The sequence below is a fragment of the Brienomyrus brachyistius genome, chromosome 15 (assembly GCF_023856365.1).
Source record: "Brienomyrus brachyistius isolate T26 chromosome 15, BBRACH_0.4, whole genome shotgun sequence".
NCBI lineage: Eukaryota > Metazoa > Chordata > Actinopteri > Osteoglossiformes > Mormyridae > Brienomyrus > Brienomyrus brachyistius.
The window spans coordinates 3414375-3438516 of NC_064547.1; the positions used below are offsets into that span (position 1 = coordinate 3414375).

A 24142-nucleotide genomic window follows, 5' to 3' on the forward strand; every position below is an offset into this window, starting at 1 on the left:
GTATGTTCGTCACCAAAGGCTTCACTGCACCACAAAATATTGGTTATTGGTTGACTGTTCTGTACTATTCTGTGCACATATAGCCAGATTATAATATATTAGGAAAGAGAGACAAAGATGACATTCATTTATACATCATTACAAGCCAGCTACTGATCATTAGCATAAATGATCACTTGTCCAAATGATGTGATGGTTTTAATACCATTTATGGAACAATTTACAAAAACACCTTGTCAGTAAATAAATATTAAGTGGTTTGGATCTTAAATGACCTAAAACCGGTGTGCTAAATCATACAGCCCAGCAAATAACCATCCGCGTCCGGCAACGTTATTCATTTAAAACAATAAAAAGAGAAAAAAATGCTCCAAAAATATCACTTATGGACTTACCAGTTTAACGTCAATTGAGTTACGCACTTCAAACATCAGAAGAGAAGATATGTGAAAAGACGGAATCAATTTAATCAATAGTATATTAAAATATTCCATATCAATGGTACATTAAAATATTCCATTTATCAAAATCCATTAAAACTGGCAGTAAAAATGAGAATAAACCCCACAATGGACTAAAGTCTTGTTTGTAACAAGCAGCTACTCCCTAGAGTCGCTTGTGGTTATACTATTGCGATGTCTGTCTCTCAGACTCTGTAATGCACTTGCGCCTTTTGTTGACACAAGACGGCAGACTATGCAAGTCGGGGATGCATGGTAACTTTCCTACTTAGGATCATGTCTGTTTATCTAGTTGTTGCAGCCCAATAGATTAAGAGAAAGATATATAAATAATAATGCAGTCTTCTGGATATTAAGCTTACGAATCACGTTTTTCATAATTAAATAAACAAACAAACAGACAAGTAGATAGATAGATAAACAAACTAACAAACTGTGAAATATCTAAACTAGCCTACTAAATACTTCTCATTATACATTTCTTTCCCCTTCTGGATTGTGGTGCCCCTCTGAAACACCTGCATGAACAAACTTCTGCCAGATTCCGAAATTCCTGTTGTTTCATAATGAAAATCCTTGCCTTGTGGCTTTTCACCTTTCCTGCTCTTCTTTGACGACATGGCACTGTTTTGTACTGTAGTTCTCGGTGTCTTTACTCACAGCTGCCCGAAGTCCACGTGACTATTCGCTTGTGTATTAGCTAAGAGTGGAAACAGATGAGGGTCCCAGGGTCCAGTGTTATTCCAAAGCACTCACAGTCAGAATGGGGAGGATCAACAGGGAGCTGCACGTGGACTGATTGACTGAAATTTATTTTCCCATCTTTTTCACTAACTTGCCTGTATACATTTGCAACCCATAATAATCCATAGAAAAGCTTGATAATAGTATTTAAGCTGCTAATGCATTTGTTATATATAGTTATTGGAGTGATACAGTAGGTAAATTAGATTTCTATTGTGTATAGATCCTAAAACCAGTGTTTGGTTCTTCAAACACACAATGCAGATGCTACAATAGTTTTATTGTAATCAATATTTATTGATTAGAGCCAGGCCCAAGACTTGGGTTCAAGGGTACTTGAGATTGTTTTTTGAAAAATTGTTTTAAAAGATGACAGTATATCGGCTACTGGTGTATAAATTTCACAGGGGAAAATGCAATAGTGAAGTTGCGAGAAACAGTATTTGCGGTGTAACCCCATTCTGCTGTTTTGTATGCTCACAGGACACAGTGCTGACAAGTAATTCCATAAAAGCTATACTGTTAATCAGCTTGAGTACCAACGTAAGCATTTGTGTAACTGTATTCATTTGCATGGCTTTTCTATCAGGGTTGCCTAATATAATCGACACAGTCAATCTCGAGCGGTGTGTCAGTTGTCCCCATTGATGTGAGGATTTACTGTGGTACATTTCACTTGCAGAGCCTGCTGACTTAATGTGCTCGGCATACCAAGGTTATGGGTTCAAATCTCACCTGAGCTCTCTACTCTCTCATGTTTGTGTAGGTTCCATTTTCATTCTCTGATTTCCTTCAAAATTTCGGAGACAAGCTGTCTCAACAATGTAATGAATATCTAATGTATAATTATCTAAATTACCTCCATAACCCGTACGCCTGCTAAGATAGAGCGCCAGGCACTTCTGTGTAATTCTCATCATTCGGCTGATAGGGAAGTTATTACCCCCTTGTTTCGTTTCATCAACTCTCAGCCCGAATAGCACCTACTGTCTTTGTGCGCGCAGAGCTTTTTGTTAGATAAGGATTAGCTTTTCGTTTTTGAGGAAACATCTTTAACCGAGAAAGTCTGACTGCATCGGCGTCTTCTTATCACCCGCGCTGGAATAAATCTTCAAAAGGATGAAGAAAGCATGAATGCATTATCTTGATTTCCCCCGGTAGGGAGAGCGAGGAAAGTGGAGAGGCCTGTTTTGTTTGCCGATTCTGATTTTAAGCACGGTCTTATTGATACATAGTGTGATATTAAAAACAATAAATACCACGGTGATTCTTTTCAACGTAAATGTAATCTGACACCAGGAAAAGATGTCTATTATAGATGTCTATAATAATTAGGCAATTTTCTGCATGGCTGATTGGAGACTACAGAGGAATAAACAGCAGGTATCTACCACTAGATATAATATACTTCCCCTCAATCCTCTACCCACCTGACTGTGAGCAGTAAGCAGCATGCAACACACTTCCTCTAACATAGCAGCAACAGTCACCTTATTTGGTGAAGGCTATATTGTAAATGGACCGTGCGCCATGGTTACGCAACAGGTCACCGGGCCAGTGAACACTAAGGCTGAGGAGCAAGCGCCTGCAGTGGTGAAGGACTTTCAGGCAGGCACTCGCCGGGAGATCAGAAGAGCGGATCCATATCTTACCTTGATTTCATGTGGAAGTGAGGTGCCTTCGCCAGGAAAAATGTAAGAATTAGGAAATAGGAAATATTCATAGATTCACACTGTGCTCAGGAACTGATAGAAGTGTAAGGGAAAGGAAAGACCAGTACATACAGTGGAAAAATGAGCTAAACGAGGTCTGAGCACTTGACTTGGCACATACCCTGTAATCATGAAAAGGGCACACAGTATTTCACTCTTTGAATTCAATTCTTTGAAATTAGTGTTTCTGTGGATTATATAGGGCTGGGGTTAACAATATCATATATATATATATATATATATATATATATATATATATATATATATATATATATAGTCTGAGATAATCCTGGCTTTCTTCTTCTTATTTTAGTCACTCGAATCTTGTAGTGCACTTCAGTTATAAGTTTTAAAACATCTTTTGGATCAATGACCACATTTCCCTCTATTACATTTGGGTTATAACTTTGAATGCCCAACCTCAAGAATTTTTACGTGGATCTTACTCTAAAACATAAAAGAATTGTCTATTTTTTGTGGTCTATGTGTTAAATTGCCATCATCATTAACTGGAAAGTTTAAAGAGTAAAATATTTTATTAATAAACCCTGTGACAATCACTCTGCAACATCATGCAGACCAAACTAGTAGAATTTCCTTTTCCTGCAGGGGTAACATTACTAGGGTCATGGAACTAAAATTTCATTTTAAAGTTAGAGTTTAAAAGCAGCAAATTCTGGGTTTTGAACCCAGCACAGTAAATTACTAAGATTTGCTGTCTCTATCCACACGACACGGATGTCTCGGATGCAGAGATTAACGGAGGTTTGTTAAACTGAATCTCTGCACAGCATGTTTGCATAGTACTGCATACTTATTCAGAGGCTGGTTTTTCACTTTTATTGTCAAACTTCATGGTTCATGTTCAATTTCCAGTTCAACTATTTTCTCAGCAGTTCGCTTCCCCCCCCCCCATCCTCATGAGTATAAATAGCATAAAGCCCCACTGAACAGCAAACAAAACAACCCCAGGATTCAACAATGATTCCTGAGGCACATGCCCACATGCTCATCAATGAAAACCCAGTTTGCTCGATATTTGTTTAAAGCCTTTTGTTACCGGTCTTGTTTTTCCATGAAATTGCTGAGCCTGGTCCAGATGTTCATTTGTTAACTGGGGAGAGGATCACTTTCCTGAATGTGGGGTGTGCTGCTGTTTATATCTTACTCTTCATGTGAATGGTTCGAGCCAGGTTGTTTGCTGGCGGAAGCCATGCTGGGATTGCGTACCTTTCAGAGATTATTTTTATGCGGTTTCTTAGCACCGCGAGAATGGGAGGTTGGGTGCACGTAAGCATACTGTGATCCAGAAGATTTGCCAATTTCCATGATAATGAAGCGGCATTCAAATCTCGGAAGGAGAAAATCCAATGCATTTCGAGGGGAAATGTGTGATTTCTCAGGAGAGGGACAGAGAGGACAGGTATCGCCCAGATTTTGAGAGCTCATGTGATTGTGCTTAAAATTTATAGAGTCTGATTCTCCTCCCTCTCATTTTTTTTCTCCCCCAAGACTTTTTGCAGAGCACCAGGATCACACCCCGTATCTGATCCTTGAAATGATCTATAACATTAAGCTGCTTGGGTCTGTGTTATTGCCTGAGCTGGGCAGAGCTGACAATATCGATGTAATGTTCCGGGAGACTGAGAAAAGGAAGAAAGTCACCTGAAAATAATTGAAACTGAAATCCAAAGGATAACAATATTACAAACTCTAATATTAATGACCTCTCTGTACCAGTCAGGGCTGTGTACCTTTGTTCCCTCTATCCATGTCCAGTAATTTTCTAACCTCATTTATCCATAGCATGTTATTAAGTCACTTGAAAATAATCAAAAGAATGTGATTCATCACGGAAACCCAAAGAGCTGTGTCCGAAATTTCACACGAACATATCTCCCTTCATATTAAATAAGCAAATACAAAAACTTACCACTCTTGATTTCAAAACCCCTTTAACTTCATATCTTCATATTTTCGCCTGTCGTCTTCGGTCTGAGAAGGTAACACCTTAAACAGAGAACGACAAAAAATTATGAAAAGGATTCATGAATGAATTTCCTTCTTGCTATGAATGCAAACTCTGAGATAATTACTCACAGGGAGACACGTCCACCCTCGTTGCCCATGTGAGTCCCGGGTCGATAGATAAATGGGCCAGACTAACTGAACTGAAAAGTATGTCGGCGCTGCCTTTTCTGTAGTGTTTCCCCCTCACATTAAACGAGACTCTGCTTCAATAACCGAGAGTCACAGGTAATCGCTGTACTCAATGCTAGGTCAAAGCTCTCAGTACATCTCAAGACAAGTTTTATATGGTCAGGTCAGGCTACGGAAGAAGGAAAATGCAGTTTTGTTCACAGTATCATATATCTGGAGCCAATTGTTGTATCGTAACTATTTATAACTCCAGAAATTACAGTCGTCGAGTGCTGGCTCAGCATGCAAACGCATTGTGCGCTTGTGTGTGTCTGCGTGCTTTGTCTTTATGGTCTGTCAGCAAATGGCTCCAGTGTAGTTTTTCCTACAACCCGATCTCTCTGTTTCGAGTCAGACCCCAGCAACCTCTGGGGCCATCGATGCCACAACAATCAACCAGCAGGCGGACGCAATCACTCTTCCTGACGGGCCACTTTAATTTGAGCCTTCGCAATCACAACAGGCAGAGGAAGAGAGGAGTCCCCAGAGGCGGAGACACGCAGAGCCGCGTCTGAAGACGGGCTTAACGTCCAGAGCTGGGTCCCGGAGCATACCGTGATGCGCCACTGCTCCTGCACAGCACCACCCCGCCTGGTTCAGGCACTCCTCCATTAGTCAGTCTGCACGTACTGCTACGGAAATAACAGGCAGCCATATGCCCGAACAGAGACGGTCAGCAGCGCAGTGCGCGAAGGGGCGCCAGCCATACCATACAAAGCACACGTCTTTCCAACATCATACGTCACCTTTTTTAGCTCCCTGAACACCGCATATCTACTGAATCTGTGCAAAAAAACTCACAGTTTTATCTCGCTTTTTAGTACAAATATATCTATGTCTGTATCTGTCCAGAGCATCTCTGTCTAGCATTTTTAAGTGTATATCTATTTACATATGTATGAAGGCATGGTAATCGCAAGAAGAGGATGACAGAGGAGCAAAATATATGCTTCATATAGGAGTGAAAAGCCTGTGCTCTCCGGCAGCACAACAAAGGAAAACAGGAACTGTTCATGTTTATCATGACTTTGCAACATATTGGCATGAAGTGTAGTCACCGCTGAGACAGATGGCCAACCATCATGGTGCATGGTAAATTTGGAGGTGGTGGAACTGCAACGAAGACACACACGGCTAAAGCATGCTTCGGCGTACGAGATGCCACCCGTCCCATGGATGCCTGAAACACGCTTATGAATGTGACCCGGTCCAAAGCATTCGCACCCGCTTTTCGGTCCTCGTTAAACACTCCTAGGTGATGGAGGCTGATGGGTTTCGTGCCAAACGAAGCTGTTGCTTCCTGCATGTTGCTTCAGTAGCTTTAAATAACCGCTCTGCTCTCTCCCATCGCCGTCCTGGCAGCTAGCGGTCTCCGTAATCTAAATGTGTTTAAGAAAATCGGCTTCTGCTCCATGTTGTTCATCGAAGTGGTGTCTCCCATTCAGGGTCTGGCTGAAAAGGGGCCAGTAACCTGATAATACTGGATGGCACTAAAAATACCTTGACGCAAACATTAAAATGGAACTCATCTAAGGCTCCTCTGATATTCAATATTATAAACCAGCTTTAGGGCAGGAATTGCAATAATGGGTCACTTCCTTCCTTCAATTCAGTTTTATATATGCACACACACACACACACACACACACACACATATTCATATCTTTGTGGGGACCGTCCATTTATTTCTATAAGCAAATCCCAGCAATGATGACCTGAACCCCCACCCAGCCCTAACCTTAACCATAAGTAACCAAATAAAACTCAAGACCTTTTTTAGTGCATTTGATTGCAGTCACAGATTTTTATAAAAACCGAAAAAAATAAGGATTTTATATCACATTTTGTCCCTGACATTTGACCATAATGTAATATACATATACTGCCCCCCCCCAAACACACAGTACTAGGAGAACTATGCAAGATAATGATGCTTAAATGATCTTCATGTCTTCATGTAATGATGTCGGTCACAGTGTGGCAGCTTAGCCACCCTCTCCTATTGTCACCATGGGATTTGCAGCCACCATTCAATTAGCCAATGTATTTTCTGAATGGACCTCCAGCATACCATGTTTGGTTAATCAATACCTCACTGAGTTATTTAACTAATTAAGTTAGTCAATTGAGTGAGCTGGTACTGAAATTTAACAAACACGTGTAACGGCAGAGGTGCCCCTGAGGAGAGGTTTGGGAACCGAAAGTGGTGTTCATCTAGCCATCCAATTAGATATTGGTTACTTTTTGGAGAATACACTTAATACCAAGATTAATCTCTTTAAACTGCCTAAGACTATACTGTATTTATCTCCAGGGCAGTAAGCTTTCATAATCGGCATATCTGTGTCCAATTACAGTTCTACAAAAAGCAAAGGAAGCCTTTAGCAGGACATACTGTTTCACACTTAGATAATGTTACAGCATCGTTTGTGCTGCCATTCAGAATCTCAGTGTGACTCACTCCATTCTGTCAATATTAGCAAGTGGCAGTAGGAAGGCAGAGCAGGGATACATTTCCGAAAGCTTCGCTTCTATCATGTAGAATATTATCTCCATAGTGTAAGAGTTAGGAGTCTGGTATAAACATAAATTAAATCATGCTCTGGACCAGAGTAATTCGCTAAATGCCCTCCAGTGACTGGAAGCTGGTTATTGACCTACAGAAAGTCTATCTATACAAAGCATTGATGTGTATTAATGGTTTATGTATTAATAATCTATCCATGGTTTATGGAATATGAAACAAAAGTCTTTTTAAAGATCTTACTGTGTTTTCATGTGGCATTTTAGTGTCGTGTGAAGCATTAATTCGTGTTAATAGTGCGAAGGCATTTTATGGTGAACTCTTGTGTTTTCCTGCATGTCACACGCGTACTGGCACTTCACAATCAGCACACTCAGTGATCAGCTACCTGTCCCCCAATGCGACATGCATTCCCCACTTACCGTGAAAATGTCTGCCCAGTCAAAGCTCTCCAGCAGCCGGTGCTGCCTCAAGCTGCATTAACAGGCCTGCGTAGTGTAGATAAGTACAGCAGCGGCCATTGTGCTTAATGGCTGAAAAATAATTACGCGTGTTTACGCCACTCAGAATTGCAATTGCAGCAGTGAACCTTCAAAATCATGGGCTATTCATCTGGAAAACCTTTTCATTATCTTAATTAATTATAGTAATAATATTGGGGGCAATATGGCTAATAAAAGTAGCCCCCCATGTCAAGTGTATTTATTAAGATGTTTGTTAATAAAAAAATCCTTTTATTTGCACAAGTTCATTGCAATTGTTCTTTTCGCCAACCCTATCTTGCTCTCCATTGCTTGGGGATCACAGCGGGGGGTCAACCAGCGTGTGGCACCCCTGGGGCTGGGGGTTAAGGGCCTTGCTCAAGGGCCTGCAGACATATGACTCCTCTGCCAACGCTTGAAGCGATGACCGTCTGATTACAGACAGGGAGTCTTGCCCTCTGCAAGTCATTGTTATGAAAATTATAATCAAACATATATCTGTGATTGTGTGGCTTATTTTTTCCTATTATCCTTCACCTGTTTATAATTCTTATTAATAAGCGTCGACGACTGAGCTCATCCTTCATCTCATGCAGTGTTATGACCTTGAAGGCAGCCCTCCCTCAAGCTGTGCTCTGACCAGAGAGCCGGATTCCGTGGATTCATTTCAACACGTGACTTCACTTGTGAGTCCTGCCTTTTCACACAGTAATTAGCTGGTCACGTGATACACTTCCTGTGAATGAATTTGGGCTTCATACAGATACACACCGATGGCAGCATGTATTGTTATACTGGAGAAGCTTACTCTGATGCTTTTTACATATATATTCATCTTTATCTACACAAATTTGCTACATATTGTATTTGGACCAAATTAATGAAGCAAAATCCACAAAAAAAAAAATCCATTGAAAAAGTAAACGCCTGGTCGTTGTTCATTGTCAAGGAATTTCTGAGGCAATATTATAAGAAATATATACAAAATAGTTATTGATTTAGGGGAAAGAAATAACCTAAAACACTGAATGCATCTCTTTGGGCAGTAAGGGGGCTACAATGATGGTGTAGGGGGGGGGCAATTTAGTTCCTTATTACCTCTATCTGTTGGGCTGGGATTTGTGGCACAGAATTCCAAGCTGCCTCTGACCTCCCCAGCCTTGAACCTGGGGTTCTGTAAAGCCCCGATTATCCTCTCTAATCCGCTCTCATTAAGGATGAGCTGGGTGATAGCGCATCACTGCTGAGCAGTAGGTCTCGCTACTCTCCCAGCTACAGATAAGCGGCAGCAAATCTTAGAAGTTACCCATATACAGCCCTGTAAACAACAGACACAACTACTACTGCTGCTGACCGTAAATATGAGTAACTCGGCCTGAGCTGCACTGGGAAGGTGTCTTTGTGATTATAGTATTTGTAATTGGAGAAGTTTTTCTTCTGAATTTTAGAAGGAGGAGCTAGTAATAGGATGGAATAGAGAAAGATTCATAACCCAAAACATATTAGCCCTACCAGTGTTTTTCCTGTGGAAACATTGTAAACTTCAAAAAGCCCCTATTAGTACCCTGATTACAGATTTGCAGGCAAAAAGAACACGCTAATACAAAGAACACAAATTAAATTTAAATTGGCATGGCATGCTATCTATCTCAGATTGAAGCTTGAAAATGTACTACATAATGCTCAGTATATCAGTCTACCTGCAAATATCTGCAAAGATAAAGGCTAACAGGAAAAGTACTGTATGGCTGCCTTCTCAACAATGTTCTTACACACTATTCAACGAAAACTACATTAAAACCAGAAACAACAGAGGACTCCTCAGCCCTGTGGTGAGAAACATTGCATTGCATCGTCTTAGGTCTACAAGCAGTCGTTATAGTAACCAGAACATGACTGGTTAGTTACTGATACATCAGTGCATCATTTTAATTCTAGAAATAAATTAGAAAAAAAGCTTCTGTTACGATAATATTATCTCACACATTTGAGTAGAGGTCGTCAACTTGGACTGTTTCCTATTTAAAAATGACTGAACACTCGATTAGTCATAATGTCTTTTCTTTCAAGAAGCAGAAAGTATTAACATTCTGATGAAAGGAGATGTCCTTCTTTTTTTTACAATATATCACATTTAATCATACTTCAGCTTAAAGTTTGGGAAACGGTTATTCAAAAGCACAAGAACCCAACAGAGAATGTTTTTGCCAAAGGCTTATAGTGAAATATGACCGATGAATCGTTCCAGTAAACATCCACATACGTGAAGGTGGATCTACACAATGAGTCATTGTGCCCCCTTTGTGTCATGAGGGTAATGCATTAAACGCGGGATCTGAGGATCTGCTGCAGGCTTCTCAGTTTGGAAGGACAAGCTGACAGAACCTCTCATTCAAGCAGTTCTGTATGCTACTCTCATGAAGCCTGCGAACTGTGGGCTGGACTCTCAACTATCAAACGTTGGTCAAAACCCCATGAGCCCAAATGAGAAGGATCAGTCTCACTGGCACCATCTTACTACACTAAACAAAGTGACAAGCGACCTATCATTAATAGTGGCTATTTATGAACAATTAGTGCATCTTTAATTAGGAAACGAAATTGCTCATTTTACCTCCTCACACTAATCCAGTGCAACACATGTTTATTGTTTTCAGAAAAGAAAAAAAAACTAATTACACTGTGAAAAAAAATTAGCTAATTTTATATATATAAACTGAAATTATGTTCCAATACGTGAAGAAGACAGGCATTCATTAAACAGCGTACTAAAAAATTCGATTTATCAGATGCTATTTAATTGGGACTTCGACGTGAACCTGTTTGACACTTCATAATACTTCTTTTCATGTACTCTATAAATAAAACCCCATTGGTGGATCATAAATGTATCACACCTCATTCACCTTATTCTGCTACCCTTCATTGGGGTGATGTCTACCCATTTTGAATAACGTGGAGCAAGCATCCATTAGTACATGCATTAGACCAGCATTAAAGGTTATGACAAATATCATAACTGGGAGAACGGCTGGATCCGACATGGAATAATCCATCAGCATCGGTGTAATGTCCCAGATCAGAACAGTGTTTTTGTGTGAGGCATATTACTGAGTGGCCCGGTGCCTGAGTGCATCTTCAGCTCTAGAAGTTGGTTTGGAATCATACAAGTGTACCACATTAGAAGAAAAATAAAATGCGTTCTATTCAGTTTCAGATATACAGCCGTGGATAAAATGATGAGACCGCTCTTATATAAACATATACATTAAATGCTGTTTTAGTTGTTCTGCTGGCTGAAGACTATGCTGAGCAGCAGGTTGCTTTGAGGTTCAAAATTTCCAAGACAGCAGTACACAAGAATAAGGTGAAGCAGGAGACACTGGGAACGACCAGAGACCAGCCAGGTAAAGGGCAGAAACGACGTTCTTAATGCAGGATGTGACCACTCACTTATCCAACAGTTTCTCATGAATCGGAGGATGACACCAAGTGACCTTCAAAAGGAGCAGGAAACATTAAGTGCAGTTGTGATGTGCACTTCCAGGAGAGTTTGTATCAGGCACCTACAAAGAGAAGCAGGACTGAAGTACCATAAATCAAGGAGAAGCCCTTCAGTAATGAGAAACAGAGAAGAATCAGGCTGCAGTTTGCAAAAATATATATTATTCACAGATTAATTCACCCATAAATTAAGAAATGATCAAAACAAAAAAGCATGCTGTGGTCTCTTAATTTATTCTCTAGCTGTATATCCTAATATGTAAGTATGACCCCACTTCTTAACACTTATATGAGACCTTAAGCAAAGCTCATAAATAAGTAATAAATTTCTCAGCGGATGAAATCAAAATGGTTCCTTAATTACAGACTCCATACACTTACAGAGCTACGTGTTTCTGCGTAATACTGACATATCAGCGACGCCAACAAACAGCTTTACTACGGAGGCAGAAAAAAAATGAATTACGGCTTCATCTGTTAACGAGCTTATCACCCTGAGATCATGAATAATTAAGGCTGTATTTCAGCAGCCTGTTTAAAGCCAGTGCCGAGAGACGTGAGATAAAAGCGAAAGTACAATTCCACATGGCCCAGCATTCGCCATGACACCTTACTGTCTCCTACTGTCCACCAGTGTCCCCACTTCACACTTTATAGGAGCATCAGCAACAATTCAGCACCGCCAGCTAGGATTCAGGAGAACTACATATTAAGTAGCCCCAATATATATAACACAAATCAAAATATGTAGGCGTGGTTTGCAGTACTTGTCATTGGGCAACACAAATCAAAATATGTAGGCGTGGTTTGCAGTACTTGTCATTGGGCAACACAAATCAAAATACGTCGGCGTGGTTTGCTGGCTGCAATGTAGAGTCCTGTGTAACTGCTCTGGTCCTACAGTCAGCTGACACAACCCTGCTGTCTTTGCATACTGTGACACACACTTTTAACTTTGTCACATCGGGGCACAAACACACATAATACAGCCAAATCCTGGCTTTACGCAGGGATTTTAAAGCATGATTCATTGATCGCTTAAGATCCAGCAGAAATTAGTGGATATTAGTCAGGTCCACTGAGAAATTTGGAAGAATTGTCGTGTTCACAGAAGAGCAAGATGGTTGGAGAGGCATAATACAATGTTAGAGAAAAGCAGGTCATTTAATGTATTTTATCTATTTAACAAATAGATACATATTTGTTTTTCTGCCATACATTCGGGGTGTAAGAGTTTGACATACAGTCTGCAATGTGTGTCTTTCGATGTGTCCACCTGGTGTCCAACCCCTCTCCCATCCCCCACATCAGTCTGAAAGAAAGTCACTTCTTTAGAACTAATCATTATTTCTTAGAACAACCTGCTGAGCCTAATGAAAATTCAATAAGAACTAAGAGCAGAGAGAAACACGGGGGAATCATCTGACAGGAAATGTATGGAAAAACAGTAGCAAGTGCTCCATTGTGATCACAGAAGACTCCGGTAAATTATTGATCCGGTGCATCTCATCAATTTCTTTTTCTAAGTGTTACATTAAACACATCAATTATGGATCGACATCTTATTTCTGACAAGATACCACCAAATTATGCTGCAAGGCGCTGAGGCGGAAGCACGCATGTATTGTACACATACGAGTGCATTCAGGGTTGTTCTTCATCTCTTCAGATTGTTTCATATCAAGCCGTATTCTATGGTGCTATATTGATCTATACCTCAGAATGAAGCCAAACTTATTCATTCCACATAGTGCCAATAACTCAGCAACTTCATTCCCCGCCAAAGCACTTATATACAGACTTTACTCATTCACACACGGACTCCTGGAGACAAATATCGTCTCATTACATCGTACCGGCTCGGCTGTCATTGCAACTCGGTCCCATTCCGAGGAATTCGGCAACGCCACAGATAAGGTTCTGACACAAAGCGCCACCTCCCCCCCCCCCCCCCCCCCCCCCCGTAAAACCCAGTAAATCTCTGTTAAGTCCGTCTCCCACCTACACCAGATTGCATTATGTGATATTACACAGAAACTGAGACAAGTGCATAAACCATGGCGTGAATGAAGGGACACTGAAGCTTCTCATCATGCCTCCAACAACTCATGTCACTCTGGTCCATTGTAGAGGCACAAGAAGACATTGAACATACAGTACAGGCAGGGATACCCTAAATGCTAAAGGTACATTACATAAAGGTACTTTCATGACCGACATATAGGAAAACTCCCCTTATCATGGCCTTTACCTATATGGGGTTCCTGCTATATAGAGTATGATGCCACTCCTGCTGAAACCAACCAGCATATGTTGGGTTTTTGGTGCTGGTGGTGCAGTGACATTAATGAAAGTTGGCAGGGGGACCAGATTCTTGGCCAGGTGGACCAGCGCAGCTATGTGGGTCCACCAACGACACCAGCATCAAACCAGCACTAACCAGCATACACCAGCATGGAAATCATGCTGGTCTATGCTGTTGTTTTTTTTAGCAGGGACTACTTGTTTGAATAAGGCACTTGTCATCACAAACGAACACTGTTACCCTTCAGCAATCTGAACCTTTTTGGTAAATATCTAGATTTATAAACGTAAACAGTTTTGGAGGACGACAATTACTAAGAAACCATAAAAGCTCTCTTCCCGAAGACATTTAATAATTGGCTTGCATATCTACTTTTGAAGAACAGCCTTCCAAGAGATATGATGAGCCTTTAGGGTACATCTGTGGATGCTGCTGTCTATGGTACGTCTGTGGATGCTGCTGTCTATGGTACGTCTGTGGATGCTGCTGTCTATGGTACGTCTGTGGATGCTGCTGTCTATCGTACGTCTGTGGATGCTGCTGTCTATGGTACGTCTGTGGGTGCTGCTGTCTATGGTACGTCTGTGGGTGCTGCTGTCTATGGTACGTCTGTGGATGCTGCTGTCTATGGTACGTCTGTGGGTGCTGCTGTCTATGGTACGCCTGCTCTGAAAACATTCTATGGTGTGATTCTCCTGTTAGGGTTAGTATGTGCCACTGCAGGGAAGTCAGACCTATCGCTTGTAGCCTCATGAACCCAGAAGGGAAGCGCAAGGGAGAATTTTTAGGAGGACCCTCTGGCACCGCAGCTCCCTTCACCAAGCATAGATAAGAGGATTATCATTTTATCGTCGACCTCACGGGGGTCACTAGCCCGGGAAAAGCCATGCCATTTAAAGGGGCAAGACCCAGCTTTCCAGATGAAATAATAGGCGGTTGCCCCGCCTCTGCAAGCGCGAGGCAAAAACAGCTCGATTTTTTGCAGGTCCTGTTATCTCAGAGTAGCCAGAGAATCTCTAAGCACTTTATCTCAACATCTCATTCCGGTTAATATCCAAATATCCAGCTTTTTATAGCAAAGACTCCTTCCTACCCCAACATAACGTGGAAAAACCAAAGCGGGCACCAGTGTCCCTCGTTTTATTTGCTGCCTTTGGAAACTATTAAGATTCTGGGGAGTTTAAGTAGGATCATGTCTGTCAGACCTGAGCGAAGGGCACCAGGGACCCCCATGACAGTGCAGCACACTGGGAAGACGGAGAAAAAGGAAAGAAACACAGCTCTGTCATGGCCAAAGTGAAAGGGGGAACTCTCAGGCGCAGCACCTACAACGAGCGTGAAGAGGCCCTCCACAGCCGCGGAGTGCGCCCTGTCATCTCCTCCCAGTGCCACCACTTCCTGCCAACGGTTCTGTGATCATAAACAATGAACCTACATTTGGCTGCCTCATCCACTAAAGAGAGCAGCATTCCAGTCGGTGAGAATCAGAGATCGCATAGCGGGTACAAATTACTAACTGAACTGATTTCTGTCTTTAGATTTCTGTGTTCAGTAACTGGCACCCAATGCCCAAATATTATATATACCATATATTTATCAGATGATCCAGTGCTGCTAGACAGCTTGACTGGGACGTATGATGATTTGTTGAGTACTTTTTATGTACCACATAATACAGCACAAAAGGCAAGAGTACAGAATTCTTTCTTTTTTTACTGATATTTAGACTAAATTTTGACTACAATCAGCAAAAAAGTTGGTGTCTGTAATAACACACTTCACAGAATTTTCAAATTTTTCATTGATTTTATATTTTTGTGTTACGTCTGAATGTGACGCACGTAACGCTGCTTACATAACTCCCACAGAAAGTTGGTGAGGCATATAAAAAAAATTTATTGATCAAACTGATAACAACTAAATTAGCTATATTTCAAACTAAAAAGTTTGGGCAAAGACCTTTCCATATCAGAGCAATAGGGAGTCAAAGTTTGAAAATTGAATCAAACCTGTGACACACGTAACGTGAAATGGCCCCATGGCGCTATAAATTTGTACTGCATTGCAAAAACTCAAAGTCCTCTTTATAAAGAGTTACAATCTTGTTTTTTTACCCAGATCATTTACTCTTAAGCAGAAATAATCAATAAGTGTTATGTTAGGATTTGGGGACTGGATGTGTAAAACACTGACAATGACAGAGGTCTTTATTTTTCTGACTAGGTGAATGATCTAATCCCAATATGACGACCATAACCCCTACATGACACCAACCTTAACCATAAGTAACCAAACATAATACAAGATTTTTGGCATTTTTACTCTGATTTCATTCACAGATCTTTGTGGGGACCTGGAAACTGGTTTATATAAAGCTAACCCACACACACACACACACACACATGTTTGTATTCATATCTTTGTGGGGACTCTCCATTCATTTCTATGGGAAAATCCCTGATCCCAACAATGACAACCTTGACATTTGGTCCCCACAATGTAATATATACATGACCCCCCCCCCCCCCACACACACACACACACACACACAGTTGAACAGTCAATATTTACTGAAGGATCAGCTCCCTGGGGAAGCGCAGGCAATCTGGAATGTCTCGGGTCTCTGCAATGAAAGAGCCTGTGATTGCATTCGACCAGGGCTTTAAAAAGATGTCATACATCAAATGGCAACAGATAAAAGCCAGCCAGGGTGAGTTAATCAGCAGATTGCCTTTCATGGGCACACAGCCATTTGTCTCAATATTATAAATAAGGCACTCTGTACCATTGCATGGGGGCAGTGGTCTCATTAAAATGCAAACATGTAAATAACTAGGTAAAGGGAGCTTATCAGTCCTTAAAATATCTCCCTCGTATTATATCAGGGTTCAGCACCTTTTCGTCTGTGCAGATCAAGGCGGCTGGGGAATGACCTTGGGGCCAAGTGTCACACATGTCGCTCCAGGCATCCTCACCTGCCGCGCAGAAGGGGGCCGTGCAATTTACATCTGCGCCAATGCACATTAATGCCCAAATGAAGTGGCGCAAACGGCAATTTTCTGGTGGCGACGGCACACAGTGAGGAAGGACACGGGGCAGGAGTGACATCACCGCACGGCCCCCTCCCATCCATGCATTTCAATCATATTAAGAGCGCCACAAGGTTAAGATGATGAAAACATAAGAAAGGACAAATGAAAGTGCAAACTTTCACCCATGGGCTGCGCTGCTAATTTCAAGTGCACTGCGACACTGCAATTTGGTAATTTGGTTCTATATAAAATGTCAATACGACGCGAGGGTGCAGCATTATAACAAATATCTTTTACCCCATACATATAAATGCATTCCTACTCAGCACCTACAAGCCTGGGACAGAATCAACTGACTTTGTTCTTTATTTATTCCATTTTATTTATGGATGCCTCCAACCCCTGTGTGCCTCGTTCCGGGTTTGTGTCCTCCTCTTCCTTTGCCTTTGAACTGGAACTCCACAACTTTGGTATAAGCTGGAATTGCACCTGATATGCCGACAGGATCTGTAGCTTTCTGCGAAGGGCTCTTTGTGCTCGGGTGCACGTCAGCCTTAGGCCGTGACAAGCCGTGTATTCCATCATGGAGGGGGGTGGGTCGAATAACGAATGCCCATCTGTCACATCCCCGTAGACCTCATGAAACACGCCACGGTGCATTACAATGAGTGCACTCTATCAGCGTGGACACATGAAAACTTCCTTAAGGCACCTATTTATCCATTTTGTCTGCGGCTTTGCTAACGAGGTGCCGGTTCCCCTGCTCTCCAGTTAGCGGTGGGGCGGCGGGCAGAACTCGCCGTCATTCCTCTGCGTGCAAACCCATAATCCCCTGCTCTGCAAGGCGACTGGATAAGGATGTCTGGTCCCTTTTTTCAGAATCTTATCTATTCCCAAAACAAAGAATTTCCATAGGAGTATCGAGAGAACGGCAGGCTCTGCAAAGCACAGCCTTTGAAAGAGAAATGTAGGGGGGGGAGTGGAATGGGAAGGGGGGGGGGGACAACACCGCAGAATGGGGAGAAAGATAAACGAAAGAAACTCTTTCCTGAGGACACACTTTCTTTCCTCGAAGAATTGCAGAGATAATGCTGCCTCTGAATAATTAATTACCAGACAACAAGGAGTCAGAATAACAGGGAATTATCCAAAAAAAAGGCCGAAGGAAAAGCTTCTGTAGCCAATAACGAAATCCCTGCTCTATCGCTTCACCCGTCTTTTTCTTCTCATTATTTAACGCACAAATGACGTAAACTCCCATCTTTCACAAATTTATGGTGATTGAAACTCGGTATGTGGGGAGAGACTGGAGGTAACCCAGGTTTTTAAACCTGATTAAAATGGGCTACATAATGTTTGGTTGCCCTGAGATACATTTATCCGAAGCCAGAGAAATCCGATTGTGAAAATGCCTGATGTGTCCACAGCACTAAATCCAGAGAGAGACGCACATATTCCCCATGGCAACACTTGTCAATACATGCATCCTGCCATGCAGCAAATGGCAATACAAAATCACCTCTCTACTTGGACAATGTAAGGGAGAAAAAACCCTGGATGATTAATGACAATCTGTCTAGTCCATCTCAACAGCACCATGTCAATAGACTGTAGCTCTTCTGCATTAAAGAATCATGTCCATCTCTCACCTTCGCTTTGAGAAACGAAGACAGGAAGTATCCATATGAAACTTCCAAAAGCAGAACTGCCACTTCAGTGGCATTTTTTATTGCCTGCTGCGCTTAAAGCACTGGGCTCTACCCTAAGCACTGGATACCCTGGTACTTCCTCGTGGGTCTTTACTGAACATCCAGTTAACATGATTAGCTGCTATTCCTTCAAGGTCTTCCCCCAGTGTCTTTCATCCATCTGAATTTCCCACAGACTCTTGCTGGAAAACATCTTGAGGTTATAAACATAGGATCACAAGTATTTGCATAACTAGTCAATGGGCTGCCTGGATGGGACACTGGGCTGTGAGAGCCAATAGGATCTCTGGATGGGAAACCTGGCTGTGAGAGCCAATGGGCTGCTTGGATGGGACACCGTGCTGTGAGAGCCAATGGGCTGCCTGGATGGGACACCGGGCTGTGAGAGCCAATGGGCTGCCTGGATGGGAAACCGGGCTGTGAGAGCCAATGGGCTGCCTGGATGGGACACCAGGCTGTGAGAGCCAATGGGCTGCCTGGAGGAGACACCGGGCTGTGAGAGCCAATGGGCTGCCTGGATGGGACACTGGGCTGTGAGAGCCAATGGGCTGCCTGGATGACATGCAATGGGCTTTTTAGTGAGACCAGTTTGAATACCGTTATCACAAGCTAGTGCAAGATACTAAAGTGTTAATGAGCAATGCCTCGTATAAATTAGAGAAAGAAACCTCATAATACCATAAAGCACCTTTATTACTCTGTTATCTGCCGTTCACGAAACATGTGACGGCACGGAGTATTTTTTATAACCAATAGCCAACTTTACACGACGATGTCGTCCTGTCGCCCAGTAACAAAATTGTCAGTGACATCCACAAGCACTAGCAAATGCAGCTGACACTTAAATTACCAGGAATTTCCTAAACATTCTCTAGCAAGAAATGCGACAAAACAAAGTTTAGGCTTCAGAGCCTCCAAACGTACTGCAGAATTTCAACTGTGAATGGAAGTTTTTATGTTCTTTTAGCTAAATGGAACATTTTTACATTTAAGCATCACCGTTTTCGTTCCATTCCCCAACCACGTAACATGCAAGCCTGCTAGCATTCATTTCTTCAAATATCGATCTTTTAAATCTTTTATCGAAATAAATGTAGCACATTGAATCAAGTTTCGTTAAATTGATGTCACAGTCAGAAAGACTTACCCCAATAACCAGACTGTCAAATTCTGGTTCTCTTTAGGAGTTATTGTATGAAGAATATTCATTGCAAGTGGATCCACTGGGGCCACATTTAATTTTTTAATACAGGGGCCAGTAACATCCATGATGCCAACGTTGTGTGAAAAATCTTTCAGTGGTGCTTTCTGTGTCAGAAAAAAGAGTAATGTGTTCTGTCCTGATGGGGTAATTAGGAAGTGACCTCAAGCTTAAACAATGGGTAAAATACTGACAGTGGTCATATGAGGAGCTATTAATTAGATGTACAGTACCTGAAATATAACTGATCTGAAATCAAGCATATGCAAATGTTCCAATTTGTCATTATCAAGTAATGTGTACATCAGCATTTAAAGAAGATTTAGTTTAATCATTAGCTCCCAACTGCCTGAATTAAATACCAAGCAGCCAGATCTAAAATATCAGAAAAGCAAACCTTTTTGATGCAGTTATTAACTACACTAGAACACCTTGACGCAAATAAAATTCAGCTGTCCACAAGGATCGAGTTATAAAGTCACACACTGAAACAAAGATACTGAAATTAGACTAATTCGGAGAAAAGATAAAGTGTAGTGACAGCAGGGAAGCTGTGTGCCCCCCAACCCCCCCGCATCACTGGGAGGGGCTCCAGCCGCCTGATCGATCACCGTCAGCTCCCCGATTTGTCAGGACAACTGCCGGTCCTGGTGGAATCTACCTACATGCTCCGTCCGTCATCCCAGGTCTGGCTCTAGCCCACGTGTGAGATGGTGCCGAAACGAGGGTAGTGATGTCAGGCAGGGGGGCTCCTCTGCACGGGGGTGTCTGTCAGCGTCCCGCAGCACCATCATTCCCTCTTGGCGCTGATGGCATCGCGGGGACACTCCCCTCACCCTCCTCCTTCCTGCTTCTTCTCTCTCCGTCCCGCAAAACATATTCTTCTTCTTAATGAATTAGGAGTCTCAGAGCGAGCCAACAGTCATTTAATGATTAATGCCAAACCCTCTTTTCTGAAGGACACTGAGAAGGGTGGTGAGGAAGAGAGACATTGGGGGGGGGGGATGGTTGCTGTGTTTTTATAAAGCGGTTCAACTTAAATGCCCTTTTTATTAAAAACGAGGAGCGACTGCCACCGGGGCGAGATTGGCAGCAGTACAAGAATTTCTGCCTGTCAACACGATCAAAAGACAAAAGACCTAAATCAGTGGTACGGTTAGAAGCAAAAGTATTACATTAAAACTGTGCCACACTTCCTAATGAGCAGCAGGCAAAAGATCATAGAAAACTATACAGGCACCTTTCACATGACCGGGTCTTACGCCAGCTTCTGTTTTGAGAGGTTCAGCTGATTAGCTCATGTGCTCACTTTGCTAAAACATTCAACCAAAGCATAAAAATAAAAAAATACCACAAAAGCAAGATGTGGTGTTAAATCCGTATGAAATACTTCAGGGTCACAGAGATATGTCAAATAGGCGTACTTATAATGTTCTTGCATTCTGATAATTCTAAAAAGCAATTTGCCAAAAGAGAAGGAAAAAATAAACGTGCACATCCTGCAAAAATAGTTTACAAATAACGCTATAAAATCCATTTCATTACGCTGTCAAAATGTAGGTGGGACATACAGAAATTTACCATAATAAGATGTTAACTTCTTTACAGTTGGATCCTACACAGCATTTACTGTTCTAAGCAGAACCAAAGCTGACTGCGTTTCCACTTGCGGATCTTCGGAAAAGAAGGGAAGACAGACTGACTGTAACCCTTTCGGCACCAGCTCCTGTTGATACGTACATGCAGCTCCTATGGTTTGTGTGTGTAGATGAGGTAGATGAAGATGCAAACTGAGGTATTGTGGTCAGGGCAACATTAACATGGCCAAATGCTCCTGGGGTATTTGAGTTATCAGAGCTCCCACTGACTATTTTCTATGGTCCCCTTTTAGGTGAGGGGGGGGCCTGGGCTTCAGCCCGAATAAGCCTGAGCATTAAAGCACCCCCTAACTGTGGTATAACTGTACAACTGGATGCACCAAACCATCACAAAGCTAAAGCTAAAGGAGCAACTTTCCCCAAATTTCAGAGACATGTCGGCATGACTGCTTTCAGAGGAGGATTAAAAAAAGGATTAAAAAGGGACCAGAACCCAACTCAAAATCCATTCATGTTTCCTTCAATCTTTTCACTTCATTTGAAAACGAAATTCAAGGAGACAAAGGAGCCGGAATAGAAGCGTGAGGGGAAATGAAGGGAACGAGTCCAAGAGACATCAAATGGCAGCAAATGTTACAGGCAAGAAAAAAACCACAGGAGTGAAACATGGGCGAGCAGTCAAGGTCAGGTGATCTCAGCCCATTGCCAGATCCATCAGAGGAAGAGCACGAGCAGCTCAGCAACCTTGAAATATCATGACATCACCGCCGCCTTCCATGCTGCTTATCATGAGCAGGGTCAGGGTGAGTCTGTGACCTGCCCCAGGAAGCAGGCGGAGACCCAGCATGGGATGCCAAGGTGCTTACTGGCCAGTTTGGACACACCGATTTACCAAACCTAGTCACATGGTTTTGGATGGTATGGTGGGAACTGGAGGTACCCTGCGGAAACCCTTGCAACCATGGAGAGAAAATGCAAACGGTACACACCTGGAGCCAGGGTGACATCATGGTACCCAAAATTACTGATTAACCCTACCGGAACTAAGACCAGCAGAGTGAAAGGCTCAGTCAGGCATAGCAGGCTGGTGTTTACTTAGCAAGGAAAGCAGTAGTCACATGACAGGGTGCTGCACACGCACTCGTGTGCCCAGTGCGCTCGCGTGTCCCCATCGATCAGATCGGAGAGATGACCTCTCCTTGCACCAAGCTTTTATCCCTGGCACCTGTTCTTTGTGACTCTCTCTGCCCTCAGCCGTGCTGCTGTGGTGTGGATCGATCAGGAAGGCGGCGTCCTCTTTTGATTTATCCGGGGTCTTACTTGTATACCTTCCTAGTTATGCAATTAGGGTCACATTACTTGGGAGAGACCACATGGCCGTCAGCAATCCAGTTAAAACAATCGATGCCCATAAAGAGTACCTGCGTGCTTCCTATCCTGGAGAAGAACCCGTAACGCTGTCAGAGCTTCCTCAAGGACGTGAATTAAACGGTTGCGTCTTACTTTGGAAACCAGCCTGCGGGCACTTAACTCAAGGTTATAAACATCCAAATGTCACTCGCAGAAGATGAAATAACTACTTCTGAAAGTGTCAAGCTGTTCAGTTCAACGTACTTTTCTCTCAAGCCATTTAAAAACACCAGGCCAACAAAGACAACATGATGGTAGATTAAAACACAATAGCTTCCAGTCAGTAGAGGATGTAAATAAACTATGCTGAGTATATGATTCTGATGGAAAAGCGTACCTTTAGGCAACTCAGATCTCAGACATGAGGACGTTTTAGTGTCTCTCTGAACCCAGAATCCTCTGGTTTACATGTAAGTATCCAAAAAGAGATTCCTCACCTTACCAGCCCCAAGGAAGAGTCAAATACCATCTGTCTGATAGAGCAGCGTTTTCCAATCCGGTACACAGGTACCTCCCTACCAGACAGTCCACAATTTCTGCTCTGGAGCTTAGAGAGAACAAAAACGTGGACTGTCTGTCAGTCCCAGAGGACCGGATTAGGAAACACTGCAGTAGAATCATCTAACAGTTGTTTTTAACCCTGTTCTTGGGGAAGCCCAGTGTTTACCAGTCTTTGTTCCAACGGGACTATTTATCAATTGCTGATGTAACGTTTGATTTCAGACAATCATTATTATATTTCCAAGACCTACTGGATATTGAATGTCAATGAACAATCAAAAGCCTGATCTCTGCTGATCCAGAACTGCATTTATTTCTTGAACAAAAAAAAATATATTAACCAGAAGCAAAACAAATTACTCGAACCCCAAAATCAATGTCACAGCAAAAGTCATCAGTCCCCTTCACAATATAAATTGAAGTAAATTGTTACATTGCAATTGTTTCTTCCTGGTCAGCTACAAATTGACAAAATTGTGAATTATTGCTCAATGCTAGAAATGAGCTAAGTGTAGCTACAGGGCCAGAATTCCTTTAATACCTCATTTTATCTGAATTCTATCCATAGTATATGAAACACTAGGGATTTTCCACCAGCATTCTTCAGACCACGCCATTGTCTTCTGTTTTCTTCCATTTTCTTTATGTAAATTACATTTTAAAAACATTTTTTTTCAGCATCAGCCCATTAACTCTGAGCAACTGATCACTTAGGTTGCCTCATGTCCCAAGTGTGTCAAGAAATGCTTTCAGGAGGTAT

The 24142-nt window shown here is 42.2% G+C and overlaps 1 protein-coding gene across 7 annotated transcripts in view; it reads right to left on the minus strand.

Annotated features, from left to right (window-relative positions):
- The window catches only part of ptprsa (protein tyrosine phosphatase receptor type Sa), a 161480-nt gene that overhangs the window by 127143 nt on the left and 10195 nt on the right, over positions 1-24142 (minus strand). For all 7 annotated transcript variants that reach the window (XM_048976255.1, XM_048976252.1, XM_048976253.1 and 4 more), the window contains exon 2: positions 4851-4927. The gene's annotated coding sequence lies outside the window, so the exon portion shown is untranslated. The remainder of the gene's footprint in view (positions 1-4850; positions 4928-24142) is intronic.